The 22,728-nt window shown below is 37.1% G+C and overlaps 1 pseudogene; it reads left to right on the top strand.

Annotated features, from left to right (window-relative positions):
* Positions 1–14,362: 14,362 nt before the first annotated feature.
* Positions 14,363–16,712, top strand: LOC149104990 (T-cell leukemia homeobox protein 3-like; annotated as a pseudogene).
* The last annotated feature ends 6,016 nt before the right edge of the window (positions 16,713–22,728 follow it).

The raw sequence follows: 22,728 nt of genomic DNA, 5'->3' as shown, positions 1-22,728 counted from the left end.
GCAAAGCAAGCAACTATCTACAAATGACTCAACCGTTTTTGACTTAGATGCAATAATGTTCATATGCGCAGAAAGATGGTCACAGATTCATGATATTCGACCAATAATAGGTTGACAGTTGGCGATGTACATCGGACGTTAACCTTGTGTAAACAAAAGCAAACTTCTGCTTTATGTGCGACGAATGGTGAGTGATCGACTAGAAACACGTCAAATCGGCTTTGGACCTGCCTTTTGCAACAAATAAGGTTAGAACATTTCGAAATTATCAGCCCTGTGTCTATTTCAACTTATTATAGGTCAAGTCATGTGGCGCATGCTAAAATATACGTCTAACCCGTAAATTGAAATTTGACGACGGATGGTCAAATATGTACATTTTTGACGTACTTCGAAAAGCTCTCGCGTCGCTCACAATCATTTGCCCGAAGAAATTTTTACAGGAATCTGTAGATCATCCTTCTGCGATTCAACCACCAGAAGCTTAATCCATTTCAAGGTTTCGCACATGGTGAAAATTAATTATATACACGAAGTACTTTTAAGTGAATGAGATACATGTCTTCGAAATTTAATTATTTTGCACCCAAAAAGACAACGCAACATTCCCTAAAACCAACCCAGTACACATTTGAACATTGCACAAAAATATTTGAGTGTTTTAAAGACGGAAGAATGATGCGGTTTTGCATGCGAGGCTCTCAAACTTCTTTAATAAAATGGTGCGTCAAATGACGATTTTAACGGAATTTGGTAATTTGCATATTTCTTTGAAATAAAAGGATATTTTGCCAAGAAAACTATCCAGTAGTTTTTGTCATGCTCTAGCCTATCTACCATAAGAATATGAGCGAAATCGAATTTTCGACCCTTGCCGCGAAATCAAGAATTTGTCTGATTTTTACAGGCAGGCACTCTTAAGACATTTTACAATCCAAGTCTTTTGAACCTCATCGAATACCTCTCCTTTTTTCTTCTTTTTTCCCCTACCTTTTTTTAAAAAAAAATAATGATAATAATAATAATAATAATAATAATAATAATAATAATAACCCCTTTTTGGTTACTCTTTTTGTTTAATTTATCTGTTACATAAAGGTTCTTCAGTTTGCTATGAAATATCTAGTCATGTTAACTTACAGCTCCCGCGATCAGTGGTACTTTGCAAGTAGCACTATTCCGTTTTCTTTTCATTTCTGAGGAGAAGCTTATCAACGCCACAGGAAGAGGGAATTTAATCCTATCGTCCTTTCATCATGATAAAAAACACTATGCGAAAAAAAAAATCGCCGTAGGTCAGAAAAGTTTCCTAAATTCTTGAAGCTTCCCTTTTTTGATGCCCTCAGTCCAGTGACTATATTGTTTTAGTGAAAACACATTTAAAAGCCTTTGAAACGGTGCAGTTGATACCGTTATTAATAACGTTCTAACGACGACATATGAATTCTATCTGATTATGACTGACAAGGTTAATTATCATAAATTCCAGAGCCTTTCTTCCTATAGCCGGCGCCATTTTACACGCCCAACTGAGTAACATGACTCCTTACAGGAATCATAATGGCGACAAGAGGTATCGCATCTTCTACACCTGGCATCTCTTCATTTTCAGCCAGTGAAAATTTATTCTCCATCAAAAATATTCTGAATTTATCGGAAGAAACAGTGGAAGAGCAGAAATGGATTTCTAAAGATGGCGCACAAATTAACATGGTCGATGCACCATATTCAACGCCACCATTGCTCGTCGCTCCTCGTGCGATGTTCCCTCTAGGATACCACCGTCCACTTTTGTCATCTTGTTTGCCAGTTGGGATTTTTTCACCTCCACCTTCTCGACCAGTTGCTCAGATAATTCCATTTAATTTTCCGGACCAGTTATGTTCCTCTGGTAAGTAGGCAAAAGGATCGGTCATGGCTGCTCACAGGTTAACAGCAATTGACATATTTTTGGCTCCTGTTGTTAAAGTGGTTTTGCGTCGTATAAACCAGTTAGTGAAAACCAGATTAATTAAATCAATTCCATTGTGGATTGGATTTAAACAGCTTCGGGACAGTCCCTCATGATCAGGCTATGTTATTACCGAAAGATATTGAGGGGCGACGACCATTGTTTTATACCGGCAAAAAAAATCTCTCGACGAGTCTGTTTGGTTTTCCTTTAACTTTCAAGACGAATATAGATATCGTTAATCAAGTATATGAACTCCTTTAAGAAATCTTTCTTTTTAATTTATTGCTAATATGTTTAGTTCACGTGTAGGGAACGAAAACTTTGGATTTTTTTTTTTAAAGATTTGTACAAAAATATTCGTGGCATTATTTGGAAGAGTATCATGTACATTAATGGGTAAGATTTTATGTTCACTAAATTGTAGAAAGTACGAGATTTTTTTGACAAAATTTCATTTTAACAAATTTTACGCCTTCTTGTTTAAACTGTTGTATAACTAAGTGTTATTTTGACTGAATCTCGATCCATGGCAAGCTGTCTTGTGATGCTTGTGGTCTTGGATTTGGACAAAAGCATCATTTCTTCTGTTTTTGTCGCAGATTTCTAAGATCTTAAAACTCCAAGTCATTTTTGGTCTAAATTCCTTCTTCTTATGCTATTCTCAGCTGATATCTTCTGAATAAATATGACGGACCTCGGGATAAAACATTAGAAAATCCCTTCAATGTGTAACATTGTTTACGTCCAAATCTTGATAGATGCAACATCGTTATTTTGCCCTCGAAATTGACCGTGCTTCTGGCTCCTAGTGAGTAGTAACAGCGTACCCTTGAACTCGTAAAATGCGATTACTTTTTAGAATGCTTCCTTTCTTTCTATTTTAAAGTAAGTAATACCAAGTTTGATCTAAATAACAACTGAGACGTGCTCGAGATATTTTAACACCTAGTTATCTTCACACCTTTAAATATGACATCAGTTTACACACTGATTGTGTTAAGCCATACAGTGGCAACTTCCCCGCTTCAGCCTACGCATGTATTCATTCTATTCATTAAAAATTTCGTTTAATTAAGACCATTCAAGAATAGAATCTCACGCAGCATGGAAAAACAAAGTGATTTTGATTGCTTACATTGACTACCTCTGGCGAAAATAGCTCCTATATTATCGGTTTAAATCACTGCATTTGGAAAGCTAAACCAACTCAGACATATTTTGGTTTATGCAACAAGTCTGCCATCCAGATGGAAGTGGAATTTCTGTCAGCTCGACAAAGAAGGAAGTTGTTCCAAGTTTTTATCGATATATTTGTGGCGGCTTCTGGGAACTCACTGAACACATTACTAGTTCACTGAACCAAAGCATTACTGAGAATAGTTTGAATCGATTTGATGAATACCATACATGAAATAAATAAGTCACCCTGGGAAATGTATCTTCTCCAATACATGCTAAAAATATACCGCGTATTTAATGTGCAAACAAACAGTAAATCAAAAGAATTCTTGTGAACAGAATCTCTTAAGCATGAAACCAGTGGCACAATAAGAACCACAGGTTTTTGATCTTGTTTGCCAGCCTTTTATTGTAACAGAAATTGATTTTATAGTCTGATGATTGCCCCACTGCAATACCCTGATAAAACAAACAGTCGATCCACAAAGACATTTTTTCAAGTCTTTGCCAGCAAGCACTAGAAAATTTATCGGTGTACATCGAACCGAGAAATTCTGTAGAAAATCGAATTAAACATTACGCAGAAAGGCATTTAATCGCATTAACACTTTGTTTTCTCTTGATAAGTTACATTTTCGTACTTTAGTATGCGGTCAGGACGAATACTTGGAAACGTAAATATCTCGGGAAGATTGCCAGATTATTCGATGTGTAAGGCGCGGCTGCCCAGTTGTTATATTCTGCTGGAGACTGGGCCCAACCTGGTCGGTATAACGTAGTGTCTTTCTTTTTCCATCCAGGGGTGTAAATGAGTCCTGGAATATGGTGAACTTGGGGAAAATATAACAAAATACCAGAGTTAATCAGCCATGAACTGGGTCTTTATTCATTATAATATATGCCCCATAGCAATGTTTCTCGTGACGTCTCGAGTACATCACGATCATTGCAAATTGTAATGCGGCATCAGGGTTGGCAGATGGCGTGGATGACAAGAGAACTATATGAAATTTGAGGGTTCTTCAATTGATATAAACCATCAGCAGGAAAATTTATAATTTGAGAAACTTACCTGTCAAAAAGCTCCTCGATTATGATTGATTACACGTGGAAAATCGCCAAAAGGGTATGTAACTGTATTTTGACAAGGTTTTAAATGCTAAGGTGTAAGACATTCCACCAAGCATTAAAAATGCCACTTATTGTTTGTAAATATCTGCATTAGTTTCGAAAATTTTTAAGTTTAATTAATGTGTAAAATATGCCAACGAGAGGACTGATGACGTCATGCCTTCAAGCCAATATAACATGAAGAATGTAAATAGAATATATCTTGTTTAATTTGCAGCAGAGACCATTGAAACTTGGTAGGCTAATAGTTCTTACGGCTATCTAAAATTATGTTCCTAGAGCAACTCAATCTTTTACCGTCCCTGCCAGCCTGATTTTAGTATTTTAGTGATTTTCAATTCTAAAAGCGTTACAAAAAGCCACAAATTTAACCAAAAAGATTTATATGCTTGCTTAATCATGCACATGAGGCACCAATGGCAAATCCATCAAGATGGAACGCCGAAGGCGGCCAGGAAACGCATCAACGGCAGTTTTCACAACGTGACGAAACTGTTCTTGCAAAGCACCCTGGGACAGTTTATGCTGTTCGCGAGTTGTCCACGCGAGTTCTCAGAAGGTCCTCACAGTGTTACTTGGAATCTGTTTAAAAGATCAAGTTTTATCGTAATATTCTCAGACCATTCACATATAACATACCTCCCAACTACTTATGAACCGGAACAATTTCGAAACCACAAATATACATTCTCGCCATAACAACCATCTCCAATCCCCGAAATAGTATTTTCGATGTTCAGGATATACATGTACTCATTCAAGAAATTTCCTTCTGAACAACTGGCTAAATTTTAGTACAATCTTGTCACATTTCCTAAAACTAAGCCCAAAGATTATTTTGGTGTATTTGTGATCGTAGAAAATATTTACTCTTGGATAAACTCGTGGATACCCGAAGCGTAGAAACGTGTTTTGGGGGGGGGGGGGGGGGGGGGACTCCGATATGCAAATGTGTCACTCACTCACTCATGTGTAGACACTGTTCGCAATTAGTCGGGCCGAAGGAGAGCGCCCAAGCCCGACGCCATGTTGGAATAGTAACCGAGCCCGACGCCATATTGGAACAGTAACCGAGCAGTCAGTGCTAGCCTCGCTATCGTGTTTGCGTGGTTACTACTCAATGCGTGCATCGAGCCCGCCCGAATGATGATTTTGTGGCTTGTACACGACCATTAATTTTAGGTCTTTCGCTAAATTGATGTGGAGTTGGCTTCGAATGTTCGAATTAGTACTATGGCCAACTTGAGGGCCTAATTTCATTAGCATTTGGCTCGTCCAGGCGTTAAAAATGACCAGGAGATGTGCATTTGTTTGCTGGAAAGTGACCTGAAAGTGAGTAAATCTTATGCTAATGTGGTAACCTTTGATGAGAATGTGTCTTATTCGTCGACCGTAATGAACTTATATGAGCGAAACGAACAATATTTAATGAACGAAACAGCTATTGAAAACAGGGCAAACATCGGCACCATTATATAATGCTATAATTTCATTTTTATGATTTAGTAACATCTGAGCCTGAGGCCAGCCGAAGTATTGTTTTAAATATAAGCTAAGCTTACGACGTTGTGTCAGCCTTGCAGTAGTCTTTGACTTATTATCGTTTTACTTTTCAAGTTTGGTTCATTAGATCTCCTGTGAGATCCAACGTTCAATCAAGCAGGACCTTCGTTCACAGCTTTGCAGTTTATAGCACTTAAGTTTTCCATGTTGAGTTCTCCACGTTCAACCGACATCGATTTAAGTTTACATTAAAGTTGTGTTCTCTATACTTGTCTTAGATATTTTAGTACATTGATCTGAACTCTGAGTGGGATGTGAAATGCACATAAACTCGGAAAAAAAATTCCTAAATACTTGATTTTGATAAGCTTAAATGATTTTTACCCTGTCTTTTGTTTACACTTTTGCTTCCTGATTGAAAAGATGACAAAGGGAAAGAAACCCCCTTTGAGCTTGTTGGAACACATATTTATGGGTCGACAAATTTTTTGGATCAACACTGAAAATGTTTGCAAAAGAGGCTACTTATTTTGATTTATTTTACATGCAATGTATATAGAGACAAGCGGTCCCACATTGGAAAAGAAGTGCTGTCTCATAAGAAACCTTACCTATAGCCTTGAGTGAAATGCACAAAAACAGGTCTGTAAGCTCGTACGACTTGAATACATGCAAATTTTCCCAGCAGGCAGACAAAGAGTACTCTATGAATTTTTTGGCAGGAGTGCCCTCTGTGACCCAAGAACCCTTAACCTTTACCACTCCATGTTCAGCTGCAATTTTGCCACCCTAGCTATTCTGGACGTATGTGTTTGTAACATGTGTGCAACAAAAGCCAACAAAAAAGCCTACGTTTCTGAGATAAGTGCGACCTTGCGTGGAAGGAACCCGGCTTGTTTTAACAGCCTTTAATAATAGACCAATAATTGCAAGTTCACCAACATGTTTCATCTCTAGATTACTTAATCCACGAGTTTGGCCATGGGTCTCCTTTGATTTATGTTATTTTCAGATTGGAATGTGGGTATTGTAATGGAGGCCTCTGGTGTTCCCTTCTCCTACGGATTGGTCACCAAGTCAATGACACATTGCCCATTCTTTGCTGCTCGGCTTGTAAATGCCCACTGATTTTGTCATCTCCTATTTTCCTTTTTTGGAAATTGCAGTTACTAGTAAAAAAATAATTTCATCATTAAAATTGTTTGAATATTTGAAACGGTTTGAATTGTTATTGCAAACCGTATACGTATGGCACTGCTATTGAATTGACTCTCATCTTTTACCATCGGAGTGTAATAATTTTTTTACCGTTTTTTCAACGTTTCGGTTATGTAGAGTAGTGCGTAAGGTAGTATTCTTCCCAACTGTGCCATTTTGAAAAGCACAGCAAAAACTAGTTAACTTACTGTTTTTATAAAGCTTTAGAATGATTGTATTAGGTGAAGGAAAATAAATCCACATTATCGCATGAGAAGTTAAGTGCCTTAACTAAATTTAGTTCCTTATTTTTTCCTTATTATTCTTTATTTACCTCTTTATATCGCCATCACATTTATTTTTTATCTATAGTGTAAACAAAGTATTCAACCCCTGTCTGTTCCTCTTTATTTTACTGCCCCAACTTAAACAGTTCCTATGCCCTTACAATTTCTCCTGTAAAATGAAACATTTTGTTACGTATCGTTTACGTTTTATCGTAAAAGCATCAAAAGTTGTCTTCAAAACAGGAATTTGTCATAACAAAAGAGAAACAAAACGCTTAGATAACTTGAAATAACGTTATTTATTATATACCTTGGTTACTACACGCGCTGTGATTGGTAAATATTAAAGCCGTTTTTGTTGCAAGAATGTTTCGTGATTTATCGTCAAGTGTTCTTAGTTTTTATAACAAGTAAGAGTTTAAAAAATTCTTTTACTTTAAATTGAGTATTAAAACGTGCTAATGACTTTGAAACGACGATTTTCAGTGGCGGATCCAGACTTTGAGCTAAGGGGAGGGCCCGGTTTAGTTTTACTTGCCCTGCCGACTTTTCTTTTTTCGGTCATTTCTTCTTTTCTCACCCAAAATAAGGGGGGCCCGGGGCCCCCGGGCGCCTCCCCTAGATCCGCCACTGATTTTAAATTGATTCCTTCCCCTTTCGACGTCAGAAATATGAAACCGTTCCGCGTGAATAGAAATCGTTCCCGAGCCCGTCAGACACACAGTATACTGACATATAATAAATATCTTACTAACTTTGTCGTCGTTCAATAAAACAATTATTCAGCTCGCGCTTGTTGGATATGGGATGATTATAGCCCACTTGAGGCTGCGCGCCTCGCTGGCTATCTACCATCTCTTATCCAACGTGCGCTCGTAGAATAATTATTAGTTATATATATGGCACTCGAAAGCAAAAAATACACGGCTCATGACCTTTTTCCATGGAAACGGTCCGTATGGCGAGAAAGAAGCAATCAGCACGCCCGGATTTACATCAAGGTTACCTTGCCATATAATAAATTCAAATATTCTTGGTTATAATTACGTTAATTATATCCCATATTCTTTTGTAGTATGCGCATAAATAAGACGTTTCTTAATTAATATTCTTAATCTTTTTATTAATCTATAGCCAATATACAACATATTCTCGTAATTTGCAAAAACGAAAAGGGAAAGTCCCATTTAAAGTGTCTACCCTTATTAAAATGAAGTTTTAATGCCCCGAATCACTTTTATCCTAGCCACATGACAGATTCGTGGAAAGAAAGAAAAAGTAATTAATTTTAATAGTCAAGTTACAAGTCGGCGACACGAGAGTGGCATTTCCTTGATCATCAAGAATTCAAATCGTTTTGGTTCCTTCCTTTGTCTTTGTTTTCAGAACAAATGATTTGAACTTACAAGTCATTGCAAATGTCAATGAAAACGAATTTCTCATTAATACCAAAGCCAGGCAAATTTTTTTTTTATTCGATGATATGACATGCGTATTGTTTAAATAGATAATAACGGATATAACATGAAACCTTTCAAGGCTTAGGTCAAAAGAAGCTTATATGTATAAATATAGTTTAGAGGTTCTGGGGTTAAATAGCTGATGTGCAAACCAGATCAGACATAAAGGTCACTGCCGGGCCAGGATTTGATAACGTAAATCAGCCATTAATGATGACTCATTTTCATATCCCAGCATTACAAACGACCAATTCCAAGTTGATTTAAGCTTAAAGAGAGCCAATCACGCGTGTTGTCAAATGTAATCGACAAAATTGATATTTTCCTTTGGTTTCGCAGAGAGTAAAATACATACAGTACACTGTCTCTGATCACGATAGGAGATAACTTAGCAGTTAAATCACAGCTTGATTGATCTGTAATATAACCGCGCCCGGATGTTTTCACTTGTTCATGCTATATTCCACACCAAAAAGAAGATGGTGTTTCTATGTTTTCCATGCACTTTTGAGGCCTAGAAAAGCTGCCGAACCGACTTGCGTTCCGCTCGGCCGTCCACTAGTAGTATTTTTAAAACGTAAACCGTGGATTATTGTCTTAAACAGAACTTATGTTTGGTAAAATAACAGACAACGAAACGGTGTCCCTTATTACCTTAGGTTTTGTTGCTCTATTTTTAAACATTGATTATATAACGAAACTGACTGTACCTTAAACTATTATTGGTTTGGTTAGTTTCGCTTCTATCCCGACCAGACCGGCTGACAAAACTGCTGGAAATTAATATATATCTCTCTTTTTTTTTCTTTTTTTTTACTGTTAATGTTATATCTGATTAATACGAGTTTGATATTTAGCAGACCTTTCCAGATCGATTGTGAATTCTAGCCGTCAGTTGAACTAGTCTTGTATGGTTCTTGTCCAATTCGGTTACAACATGCCCTGTGTTCGAATTTTTTTTTAGATCAGTGCTAATTAACTCGAATCAGGGCACATGTCATTAATTACAAGGTGACTTGTCCTGGAATATAACTTTCAACGCAAAATTCAAAATGAACAAATATTCAATCCGAATGTATAAAATAAATATTTCCTCAAAATTTATCAAATCTTCAGTAAAAACTACAAATATGGCACACAGAAAAGAACAAAAGGGAAAGAGAAGTGCAAATTCCTTTTTCGATGAATAGTCTCTTGTAGACCATAGCGGGTCACAAGTGGCAACAGATGCCATGAAGTGCAGTCTGGCCTACACTTATCTTATTACTGTCAACACACCATTTCTATCCGTTAGACGAGTCAAATTTCAGTGGCTCAAAGTGGTTCAAAGGCCATTTAAGTCAGACAGTTGAAGTATCTTGATAATTCAACGACCCCAGAAAAAGCTTTCAGATGAACAAGCATATTTTTTTTCTTAAAAAAAAAAGAAAAGTAAAATTAATCTCCCGACACATCAGTAAACACGGATAAAATTTGCAAAATGAAGACTGGATCCACTGAATCATTCTGAACTGTTACCTTGACGCCAGATCCTAAAGCATGGCATTAGACCAAAGAAAGAAAAAAATTCAAGGTTAGTAGTGAGAACTATATATATTTACATGTGAATTTCTGTTACGTTTTTCTGCATTACTTTTAATTAGCTTTGAGCTTTTATTTACAAAATTAAGACAAAACTTCCAAGTAAACCTTAAGAAAAAAGCCCTAAGGCAGCAGGAATTCCTCGTTTATGGGGTGTAAGGGGTTTGTATTATCGAGAAAGTTTATGATTGCTGTAAGATATAATGCGAGAAATAACTTTCCAAATATTTTGCGAAGCATTTACATTATATTGTAAGATACGGACAAACAATTCCACAATAAGACAATTCAGTGCCGCTACATGCATCTGAAAATAATTCGAAAACAGCGACAATAAGCTAAGTAAGGTACCAATCGACAACCCTATACTCACACTGACACTCAGTCCTTTCATGAAAGTTCTTGCCAAGAGGACTTTGCTTAACTACAGTGGAACCTCTATTTAACGAAGGACCACAGGACTGGCGAAAGATGTCCGCTATAACGAGGCTTCGTCGTACTGAAGTTCTCAGTTTCCATATATTTCACTATTTAATTACTGGGGCGAAAAATGTCGTTCGTTATACTGAGTACTTCGTTATAAAGAGGTTCGTTGAATTGAGGTTCCACTGTACTTTAAATTGTCCTTTAGGTTACCAAGCAAATCTGCGAGGCTTCTTCAATTCATAATTGTATCTTCGTTTAGATACACTGTAATCTCTTTCAGACGGAGCTTAAATTATAGAGCGGCTGAAGAGACCAGAACGTGAAATTACGAAACAGGCATTGTGCATGGTGGCTTATTTTTACAAGTTTCGTTAGCTTATTGAAAATACAATTTTGGTAGTGTAGGTTTAATCCACCCTGATGTCTTCTAATAGTAACCAAACTGGCTTACATATTCTCCATTCATCTAGAACTCTAGATATGTCAAAAACTGAGATACTTTGTTGGCTGACGTTTTCCTATCCAATGCAAACACAAGTTCAATTTAATCGTTGCAGCAGGAAAGTAGAAAGTTTCTCTCTGTGACTTTTGCCAGTCACGTTTTGATCCATGTAGAATGTGTGAACTGATTACATGCTAAAACGAAAAGAGTCTTAATCACCACTGTGTTTCTAAGTGAGTGAACTCCCAATATTACCAAAGCACAACAAACGAGTGGTCATCAGTTTTCTTCGGGTAACAGCGGAGTGCAAAAAAAAAAAAAAAAAAAAAAAAACACACAACTTTTTTTCCAGTTATCCTTGGTCTATCTCTAATTAATCATGTTTGAACCACACTAGAGTAATACTGCTGTCAAAAAGAGAAAGAAAAGTTGATACTGCTGTCAACTTCAGCGACCTTCGTTAAGTTTCACGTACGTAGCTTTCTTAGGTTCAAAGATAGCAATGATTTCATGTGTTAACTGCTTTAGGAATCGTTTATTTTCCTAGCCTCCATATTCTAACGTTGGCTTGAATAGCACATACACCAGCATGAATCCATTTTAACGAAGCGATTAAATTGGAGTAAAAAAAAATGTAAATAATGAGAATATTAAATTTGGCCTGATTATGAAGAACCCTACCACTTTATTTAATTGCAACCTGGACTGGATTCCTGAGGCACAAGAACTGATTCAGTGACATCATGAAGCATTCAAAGAGTTAGCATTTTTTTGTTTTACTCTCCTCTCCGACCCATATAAATGGATGGATGACCTTGTTTATGTAGGGTAAGTTCCTCTTAGTAACATAGAGTTTTTTAGCAAGACAATTATAACAGCAATTAATAAATATAAAGGACTAATGTAAACTAACATACCTATTCACTGAAATAGAAACAGAAAAAGACAAACAAAACACTTTCACGTAGGGGCCAAACCATCCCCCTAATGTTTCATGAAGGCTATATTTGCTTGGTTTATATATTTCTGAACCAAGTTTGGCAGATGAGCTTTCTTTGTTCTCCAATTTATTTTAATTTAGAAGTTGTGACAAAATGTCAGATTATGACGTCATAATTAATGACGTCACCAAAACGGGCTATAATTTTTTGTAAAATCTTATGTAAAGATTATGGCATTGGAAAGGCCCTGACTTGAGGAGTAAAATGCCGGAAACCGTTTTTTGCTATGATGATTATTTTTTGAGATATGGTAAGTAAATATTTTTTGTTGTCCCCCCCGGAATTTGGTTAACCATACTGTCCTTCTTAAGTCAATCTCTCTGGTTTATTTTTTTCAGTTTTATTCTAGGAAGGCTAATAATCTAGAAAAATAGAAAGCTTGATGTTGTCAAAAATCGTATGGTTTTAGAAATTTGATTTTCGGCTTTGTTACGATGGTATTAACAGTAAAAAACGGGTGACGTCACAGGTTATGACGTATTATTTAACGCAATAACACTAGAGGGATAATTTTTTATTCCGATTTTCTTCTTTATTTTTGCTTTAGTCATCTGGCACATCACACGTGCAACATAGCTGCATTTGCTGGAACAAAAATACAGCTCCAATTTGGGGATTTTTCTCAAGGGGGGGACCCCATATTTTGCAGAGTTATTTTTCATATTTAAAAATGCCATATTTCATTTAATTTTTGTGATATGGACAAAATTTTTTCAGGTTTCAACTCCCTTTGATGTGCTCTTTCGAACACATTGTAAAAAATAAGCATATTAAAAACTACAAAAGTGGCAAAAAAACATGACGTCATCTCTGTGACGTCACAACTTTGACATTTACCGAAATTTTTCACGTAAATATAATTGACAATAGGTCTCCTGCTCATCTGCCAAGTTTGGTGTAGAAAGAGTCAATACTTTTTAAGTAGTGCGAAATAATGTGAAATACCCAAGAACTGAAGAAACATTTAGGGGGTGGTTTGGCCCCTACGTGTTTGATTTTCAGGGATGCCGTGTGTTTCACTCAAACCTGAAAAAACGTAGCCTGGTTTGAAAGACTTATATCATATATAGAATTAGCTGTATCATCAAGAAAGATGAATTAAGATGATAGAGTCTGATGTATTTTCATGAACGCGGTCTTGAGCTGGATAATGGCTTTGGTAGAAAGCCTCTGATCTCTTAGGTTGGTCCAATTATGGTTACCCGCTAGTTGCCATATGAATTTGCAGCGATCTAAATCTTTCATGAACATCAGGGAAAAAATTAAGATTACTTTGGCTATGCTGTAAATAAAATGATTTTGCAATATGTCAAAACTGCCTTTGATCTTAAAAACTTCTAGGAAAGTTTGAATAATACAGACTTCCACTCTGAACATAGAATATACGATTTTTTCCCATTAAGCTCAAAGTTGGGAAATACTTAACTCTATTGCATGCATGGTCGTAGGTAGACTAAAATTGATTAATGCTTCTTTAATATGTATATTGTAATTGTTTAACACGATAACTTGACATAAATAAATAAATAAATAAATACATTTAGAATATTTACCCTAGTAATGGCCTCGATTCGCCTGTTACTAGCTACGGCTCTGAATTGATAATAAATGATGATATTAATAAATAGTATTTTTATGGGTCTATCCAAGCGTGATCTAGGCGCTTTAGGCGAATTGAGTCTGATATTCAACTGAAAATGCAGAAAAGTTGTCTCTCTTGAAGCCTTTTTCTCTACCATAACCAAGAGCAGGATAATCTTTCGGTAGCTCGTAATCATGTGACCACATTGCGTCAAAAGATCATCATGTACACAGTACCATTCATGATACAATCTAAGCCCTTAGTTTACTAATCGTGGGGCAAAATCAAAGCGAGGAATGTTCAGCGATGGTGACAGTTTCCGTAATTTGAGCATGCGGGGCAAAGAAGCTCTAAACAATATGAAAAACCGCTGTTAAGAATTTTCTAGTAATAAAACAAATTTTCTCTTGAAAATAAGGTACGGCACACGCAGGAATGGTGGATTTTAGCAACTAGTACACGTTATATGAGAAAGGAGGACAACATTACGTTGGCCGGGACCTTTGTGATTTTAGTTCATACGGAAGTTCTAGTAATTTGAAATTAACTGTACGCCACAACTTAATTTAGGCATAGCAAACTTTAATAATCGCTTGGTACAAACTTTCTTCAGATTCAGTTAAAACATTTTACAATCCAAGTCTTTTGGACACTGATCGAAAGTGGACTCTATCGATTTCCTCGTCTTTTTCTTCTTTTTTCCTACGTTTTTCGTACGTTCTTCTTCTTTCCATTTCTCAAGAGAAGATTATCAACGCCACAGGAAGCCGGAATTTAATCCCATCGTCCATTCATCATGATAAAAAACACTATGCTAAAACAACGCCGTAGGTCAGAAAAGTTTCCCAGATTCTTGAAGCTCCCCGTTTTTGATGCCCTCAGGCCAGTCCCTTGACTATATTCTTTTAGTTGAAACACATTGAAAAACGGTGCAGTTGATACCGTTAGTTACTGATAACGTTCTAACGACGACATATGAATTCTATTTGATTATGAATGACAAGGTTAATTATCATAAAATCATAAATTCCAAAGCCTTTCTTCCTAAAGCCGGCGTCATGTTACACGCCCAACTGAGTAACAAGATTCCATGAGCGAGAACCATAATGGCGACAAGAGGTATTGCATCTTCCACACCTGGCATCTCTCCATTTTCAGCCATTGAAAATTCATTCTCGATCAAAAATATTCTAAATTTATCGGAAGGAACAGTGGAAGAGCAGAAATAGATTTCTCAAGATGGCGCACCAATTAACATGGTCGATGCACCGTGTTCAACGCCACCATTGCTCGTCGTTGATCCTGCGATGTTCCCTCCAGGGTACCACCGTCCACTTTTGTCATCTTGTTTGCCAGTTGGGATTTTTTCACTTGAACCTTCTCGACCAGTTGCTCAGATAATTCCATTTAATTTTCCGACCCACATATATTCCCCTGGTAAGTAGGCATGAAGCATCGGTCATGAAGCTAATAGGCTAACAGCAATTGACATATTTTTTTTGGTTCCTGTAGTAAATGTGGTTTCGCATTGTATAAACCATTTAGAGAAAACCAGATTAATTAAATCATTCCATGGTGGATTTGATTTAAATAGGTTTGGGACAGTACTTCATGATCAGGCTATGTTATTACCGAAAGATATCGAGAGGCAACGGCCATTTAATTACTTTTTACCAGTAATAAATCAATCTCTCGACGATTCTGTTTTCGTTTTCCTTTAACTTTCAAAATGAATATATAGATATCGTTAATAAAGCATGTCAACTCTCAGAAACCTTTTTTTCTTAATTTCTTGACGATATATTAAGTTCAGTTGTATAAGGAACGAAAGCTTTGAATTTTTTTAAATATATGTACAAATATATTCGTTGCACTATTTGGAAGAGTGCCATGTACATGAATGGGTAAAATTCTATGTTCACTTAATTTTTGAAAGTAGAAGATTGTTTTGACAAAATTCATTTTAACTAATTTCAAGCCTGCTTGTTTAAACTGTAGTATAATTAAGTGTTATTTTGATTGAATCTCGATCCATGGCAAGCTGTCTTGTAATGCTTGTGGTCTTGGATTTGGACAAAAGCATCATTTCTTCTGTTTTTGTCGGAGATTTCATAGATCTTAAAACTCCAAGTCATTTTTGGTCTAAATTCCTTCTTCTTAAACTACTTTCAGCTGACATCGTTTTGAATGAATATTACGGACCTCGAGAAAAAAAAAAACAATTATAAGATGCCTTCGATTTTTAGAATTGTTTACGTCCAAATCTTAGTAGATGCAATATCGTTATCTTGCCCTCGAAATCTTCCTTGTGGGTAATAACAGCGTACCCTTGGTCTCGTAAAGTACAACTGCTTTTTAGAATGTGTACTTCTCTCTATTTTAATAGGAAAAACTAACTAGTTTGATTCAAGTTACAAGTGAAAAACGCTCCAGATATTTTAACACCTTTTTATCCTCACATCTCTGAACCTGACATCAGTTTATACACACTCAACGTGTACCGCCTTGCGTAGGCATCTTCCTTCACTTCAGTTTGTAATTGTATTTTTAACCTTGTGTGAACTAAAAATTAGTAAATTAATCATCTTGCTAAAAAAAATTCTAACTTTTAGGCATGATTGTTCAGAAGAAACGAAGACGTCCAATGAAGAAAAAGAAACTACGTCACTTGTTTTCAGTTCATCAAATCCAAACAATGGAGAAAGAGTTTGCACAATGTCGTTATGTCTCGGAAGGTAGACGAGCTGAGCTTGCATCAGACCGGCCTGAATCTAACAGAAATGCAAGTGAAAACCTGGTTTCAAAATCGACGAACAAAGTGGAAGAAAGAAACCCAAGAAAAATTCGAAGTCCAGTCATAATCGAAAATGCCACTCTTTTACGAAGGAAGTCGCGAGCAAGGTTTCTTTGGGTCAAACACAATGAGTTTTTACCATGGGGACTGCATTAAAAATTTTGCGTTACTTTGAACATCAGTCTTTCAGTGAGGTTCGTCAAACGATAGTTTTGCTAAATGTATATAGATATAATAAATCTAAATTCAAATACGAGCAAATATGGACTGCGGAAACAAAGTAGGGTTCTTTGTGAGCATTAGTGATCTTCACGCCACGGTCGCCGTTTTAAACTTAATATTCCTGAAAATATGAATAGTTTGCTTCACTCTATCTACGATAATAATGATATAAACGAAGGAACGCGTTTGGTAGAGATGATTAAGAAGTCTTCGCATTCAAGCATGTCGTGTAATCATTGAATTCCGTTCGTACTCGTTTTTTTTTATCACAAAATCTACATACAACCACGTTAGAAATGCTGATTTTTTTTACTCCTCTACCCTTGAGCACGTCAGAGTCCTGTTCATACTGAATTATATGAGTAAGAAATTCAGTTTTCTTCGGTTCTATTTATGTTAATTATTTTTTAGAGTGATACTCTTCACAGTATATTTAACGACGTTGTTCCAGCTGTATATACCGACATCTCGTTCTGCGGGTATTATCTGTTTCTTCATACTAGTATTACGATCTTCATCGGTTAGTTCGATGGGCTAATAACGCTTAAGGATAAATTATGTTGCGAATACATGTTGGAGGCCTTTTTTATTTCTTGTATCTCTGGCTAGCATCAGATACCTACTTGAAGTAGTAAACGGGGTGACTGTTGTATTTCAAGCTTGTCAAGATGACTGCAGTTTATGAAAATTCAACTTGAAAATGCAGTATGGAACTGACATCAAAGTTGAATGTTCTTCGCTAATATTTTCGCTCTAAGAATGCCAATTTTAATCTTTGGTTATTAGAACTAGTGATTGGTAGTTTTTGATAATTTTGGATTGAAATAAATTTATCTTGACAGTAAAAAAGGTCTGGGTCACCTTTTTCTTCTGATGATTAAAAATTTTGCTTAATTAAAACCATTTAACAATAAAATCTCACACGGTATTGGAAAACAAATGTGATTTTTTAACGCTTCTACAGACTACCTTTGGCGAAAACAACACCTATCTCAACAAATAAAATTCCTACGTTTGGAAAGGAAAACCAGGTAAACCATATTTTATTTTCATGCAGCTACTCTGCCATCCGGATGGAAGTGGACATTACTAGTTCACTAAATCAAATCATTTCTTAAAATAGTTTTAATCGATTTTAAAAACACCATACATGAAATAAATCACCCAAGGAAATACATCGTCCCAAATGCATGCTAAAAATATACCGGGCATTAAATTAATTTGCAAACAAAACTGGTAAATTAAAAGAATTCTTGTGAACAAATCCGCCGAAAGAAACCAGCGGCCAGCCATGCGAAAACAATTTTTTCAGCGGCCTGTTTGCCATCCTCTGACAATGAAACAGAATTGACCGGTTAGAGTTTTATGATTGCCCCTTGCAATGTCCCGATAAAAGAAACGTCGGTTGATTGTTCCACGAAGACATTTTTTGAACCGCTTCCCAACGAACTTTAGAAAATCTATCGTTGTGTCATGAACGAGAATTAAAAATATAGCGGAGAGAGGCATTATATCTCATTAACACCTTGTTTTCTCTTAATAAGTTATATTTCCGCCCTGTAGTATGCGGTCATGCCGCAAACTTGGAAATCCAAATATCTCAGGAAGATTGGCAGATTACTCGATGTGTACAGAAGTAAGGCGCGGATTCCCATTTGTTATAGTGTTATATTAAATGCTACTGTGATCAAATTTTTACCCCTTGAGGTTTTAGGTGTATCACATACACTTTCCACGAAAGACTGAAAACGTCATTTATCGTTTGCAAATACCTGCATTAGTTCGGAGATATTTAAGCTTGATTGTTGCGTAAAATATGCAAATTTGCAAATATGCACTTTACCCGCTATCCGCACTCGATCTGCAGTCTTCGTTTTACACTGACCAAGTGTCATGCAGGGGGAATGGCACGACGTCTGTTTTCGAAATATTAATACAGAATGGAACAATACAACAATGAAACGTAAAACAAGAAAAAATTTTAACTTGGAAATTAGAAGTTACGTTTTATATAAAGAAACAAAAGAGGACTGATTTTGCGTTTCTATATTTAACAATTATTCGCCGAAGGCGAAGTTAATATTGTCGAATAATCCGCGAGACGAAGTCGAAAGGATTATTCAACACTATTCGCTGAGCCTGAGGCGAATAATTGTTTTAGAGACGCAACAGAAACGCAATCATGATTCTTCGTTTGCATAAACGTATGCAGCCGTAGTTTTAATAAACTTACATCTAAACTTACATCGACTGTGAATCAATTTACTCATCGTGTTCGGCAGTAAAACAAACAAGCGAAACACTGCGAAAAATAAATTCATCCGGTACCTTTGTTTTATCGTTGTTGACTTCATTAAGAGCTGTCATCATCGTGTAAGAATGAGTAGTTTTAGTCTGAAGAAAAATTCATTTCGGTCAATCGATCTGTCCTGCTGGCCTCAACGTAACCACTGTGCTTACGATTCTTAAATGTCTTGAATACGAGTTCTTGAAAGGATGTTTGGTCCAAGGGTGACAGCAGTCATTTTGAAAATTCTTCATCCTTTCAAATATCCTGGACTTGGAGTGATGTCTTCCGAATAGATGAAAATCTCATTGAGCAACTGTCCGCCATGTTTAATTACCTGCCGAGATGGCAAAGGTGGCAAGCTTAGTAATCAAGCTCGGAAATATTATATTCGCTGCCTGGCGCGGTTAATATAACGTCATACATGTATAAGGAATCGCTCAACCAATGGGACCACTGGAAACTCTTTGTTCAGATCTGAAAATTTAGCCAAGTCTAAAAGCGGAGCTACTGATCCCAATAATTAAACGTGAAGGAAAAAGAAGATTTGTCTTTTCTTGGATCAGAAACTTAAAAATGATCAATTGTAAGCATGTAATTATTCAGCGTGTGGTTTCGCTATTTTTTCCAGTGAAATTTCAACAGACTATACCCAATAAGCGTAACCAAGACTACAGAAACTACGTACGCAATATATCAATGACTTTTCAAGAGACGATTCTGCAAGGAATGTGTCGGAAGAAAAGTCAACAACGCGCCAGGGGTAGCCTACGAATGCAGACGTATTTCCGGCTGTCGCTTGTCTCCGCCGAAAATAACGTCTGCAAGCCCGAGCCAGGAAACGATTTCTGTGACGTAGGAATTTTAAGCCAATCACAGTTTAGCTCCAGTAGCCCCAGAACTACTGCGCGAGGTATTCGCTGCGAGGAGCACTCGAGTTTCATTCTATCATAGAATCTGATTGGCCAAAGAGAAACAAAAGTCATTACGTCACAGAAATCGTTTCCTGGCTCGGGTTCGGAGACGTTATTTTCGGCGGAGACAAGCGACAGCCGAAAATACGTCTGCGTTCGCAGGCTACGCCAGGGGTGAATTTGTGCAGAAATATTGCCTTTGCATGTACTCCCTCGTTTTCCCCCAAAGTAATAACCTGACTTGAGCCTGCGATCCAGTCGAAAACCAGTACCAAGTCATCTTCAAAAAACGCGCGACCGAGCACACGACCTCTTGACCTCGATGAGCTCTAAACCTGAGCCCGCGATATCGTTAAGTGATACTGTTCAGCCGATTCCTGGTTTGGATAGCAGTCAATTAGTCATAACATGGATGTCCAATATCAAAGATGTACCTACAGTCAAACCTGTATTACGCGGACCCAATATTAGACCGACGCCCTCTTTAAGCGGACAGTGGTGCAAGTCCTATTTTTTTTCTTTTCCCACCTGTTCACTGTAAAAAAATAACTGTAATCAACGGACACCTCTATTAAGCGAACGGGGACAGCTTAAACTTGACTTTTATGGTCATTTCTGCTGTTAGAAACTTGTATTAAACGGACACTGCAAAAATGATTCATGTTTTTTTGACCACGTTTTAATAGATCGGTCACTTAAGCTTGCCGACAAAGAGCTGTCACAGAAATGCGATATTTTATATATTATTCGGTTTTCTTTTTACAGAACGTTTGTTCTTGTTTGATTTTGTTTACCTTTACATAATTTGATCAATTTAGATGCTGTTGCTGTATACTCAAATCGCTTTACCTCATATACTTGCCACTGTTTATGGAAATACGGTATTAACGGACACTCTGTATTAAGCGCACACTAGCACAGGTCCCGAGGGTGTCCGCCTATTGCATTTTTGACTGTATTGTAATGGGCTACTCTCTTATTTTTCAAAGTATTGGGCCTGGCGTACGGACGAATGGACCTACAGACCGACGGACCGTCACGTAACAAACAAAATTTTTGAGATCGATGGGTTATTAAATTTTCTTAGGTATGGGGCTCCCCTTGTTCGTTTTCCTTCAACGCGCACGAGCTCCGCTGATAATTCCGGCTTGATGCGTACAAAATTTAAATGTGTGGCCAAATTTGTCACTAGTATCATGACAAGACTTTGATTATTAAAACAGTTATTGATTACATGTGTGTCAATTTCTATTATAAAATAGGATGACCTACCCCCATGAGCACCTGAAATTGATCAACTCACCCCTTATCAATGACTCAAATATAGATGACTCACCCCCTCTCTGCTCCGCCCTCCCGCCCCACCCCTCCACCTAATTGTTTAGAGATATGAGTACCTTTGTGTTTATGTCAGGAGCCCTGGTTTATGTCCATTGTGTTCGTTTGTCCACTAAAGTGAGCCCCAGATGGTTACGCTATTTTCCAGCTGCCATGTTGGTGCAACCTTACATACGGCAGCCGCGCCCGCAGTACGTGCGGCAATCAAAACTTACTTGTCCTGCCGAAACGACACAATAAAAGTCATTTTCTGCGCAGCCAATACAAATAAAGAGGATCGCAGAGGGGGTTCTCTGACACGGTTCACGAACGGAAAATGTAGAGGATCACGGATCATGGATGTAAAATTTCGTTTTCCCGAATCACGAAAATGAGCAAGTAAGATACTTTTTTTTTAATTGCTTGTTTTCAGTGTCACGCCATTCAAAATAGATCAAAATAAAAATCAAAACCGTTCAATAGATCAAGTCCAGAATCTGGGAAATGAAAGAAGGTAAATATGCAAAGACTCTTGCCTAGATTCTGGTCACAATAATTTTTCTTACGCAAGATATGCGGAGAAATTTTTTACCCAAATTTATAGAGATTTGTATGGAGACGCCATGCTGGTGCCCATCCGTATGGGCACCAACATGGCGGCCGGAAACCAACAGAAACATCCGCCACTGAGTCAAGTTGCTTCAAAGGCGTGAATTTATCCCTCGAGGGACTCTAAAACATTAAAATAATACCTTTTCTAAGACATGAACTGTTCAGATAGCCAAATTCCCCAAAATAAGTCAATTTTTTAACCATCATGACAGCTCTCTAGGCCGTCATGTATTATGTCGCGTCACGCAAAAGCTTAGAAATTCAAGCGTAGTGTATCACAAAACCAAGAACCCATTCGGAGCGAAAATTTGTATGAATAGTAGTTTTCAGCAGCCCATATACATCATTAAAGTAAAATCTCAGGACGATCAATAGTTTTGTCGTTTGAATTTTAGTGACGTCGTGTGAAAACCAGCTATAATCTGTTCTTACACCGGAAAGAGTGTTTGAAGAAAGCAAAATCGTGAAAGGCTACGTCAAGGCTCCATATTGCAAATCGCACACCTAAGTCACTCTCGATAGATGACTCTAACCATTCGGAGGACTCGTGTCTCAAAATAACGTAGAATAGAGAGGTGAAATCACGAATATCGTTTAATAATTCAAGATATGTTCTTCACGAGTCACGGAAAAACTTCTGGTCACGATCGCGAAGAATAATTTCTTAAATTCATGTTTAACGGAAAATAAAATCAGCTAATCACGCATCACGAAAATACCCCTGTACGACCGTCAATGAAAACAGTGCAACTGATGCTTTGGCCTGTTCTAATAATTAACTTGAGGATTTCCGGGTTTAATTTGACAAGGAACTACATATTTTGTTCAGAATAACACAA

This window comes from Orbicella faveolata, unplaced genomic scaffold (genome assembly GCF_042242905.1).
Source record: "Orbicella faveolata isolate gen_17 unplaced genomic scaffold, um_ofav_v1 contig_34, whole genome shotgun sequence".
NCBI classification, from domain to species: domain Eukaryota; kingdom Metazoa; phylum Cnidaria; class Anthozoa; order Scleractinia; family Merulinidae; genus Orbicella; species Orbicella faveolata.
This window is presented reverse-complemented; position numbering and strand designations above follow the sequence as displayed.